Source organism: Trachymyrmex septentrionalis, unplaced genomic scaffold (genome assembly GCF_001594115.1).
Source record: "Trachymyrmex septentrionalis isolate Tsep2-gDNA-1 unplaced genomic scaffold, Tsep1.0 scaffold29, whole genome shotgun sequence".
Lineage (NCBI taxonomy): Eukaryota > Metazoa > Arthropoda > Insecta > Hymenoptera > Formicidae > Trachymyrmex > Trachymyrmex septentrionalis.
The window spans coordinates 1,758,637-1,759,231 of NW_017305451.1; positions in this window are offsets into that span (position 1 = coordinate 1,758,637).

Sequence of the window (595 nt, forward strand, 5' to 3'; positions counted from 1 at the left end):
TATATCCCGGACATATCGCGCACATCGGCTGGATCACGCCTTAATCCGCCTCGCCGCGCACACCTGTGTACCACCTATGTACGGTAATTTACCGTCTACAATAACTAGCGATAAGCGACCGGCGGTGCCGAGCGCGAACTAACTTCTACGCGATTCAACCGCGATCTCGGCGTGTCGTCGCAATTAGTTAATGTGCTTCGTAAATCGCTGGCGGGTAAACACCGCCCTGACGTTTCCCTCAAAACCGTTTTACGCCCATCGGACAGGATTACTTAGGTCGGCGCGACGATGGAAATTATGTCGCTAATAAATACTAACAAGCAGCCGGATAATTCGCTCTAAGCTCTACATTTAACTCATACACTCAGCTTATGAGAAATCAGCTAATCCACAACAAATGCACGAGTAAAGTGCAAGATCACGTTGTTGGAGAAATGACTGCGTCCAAACGAAACTAACGGATGAAGGGGACGATACTGCTAGTAAATATCAATTATTAACCTTGTATCCTTGTATTTTGCACGACTAGATTTATCCCTTAATATAGTTTTTAATATCCTGCATATATGATCTACTAATCTTATAAAAATATTAT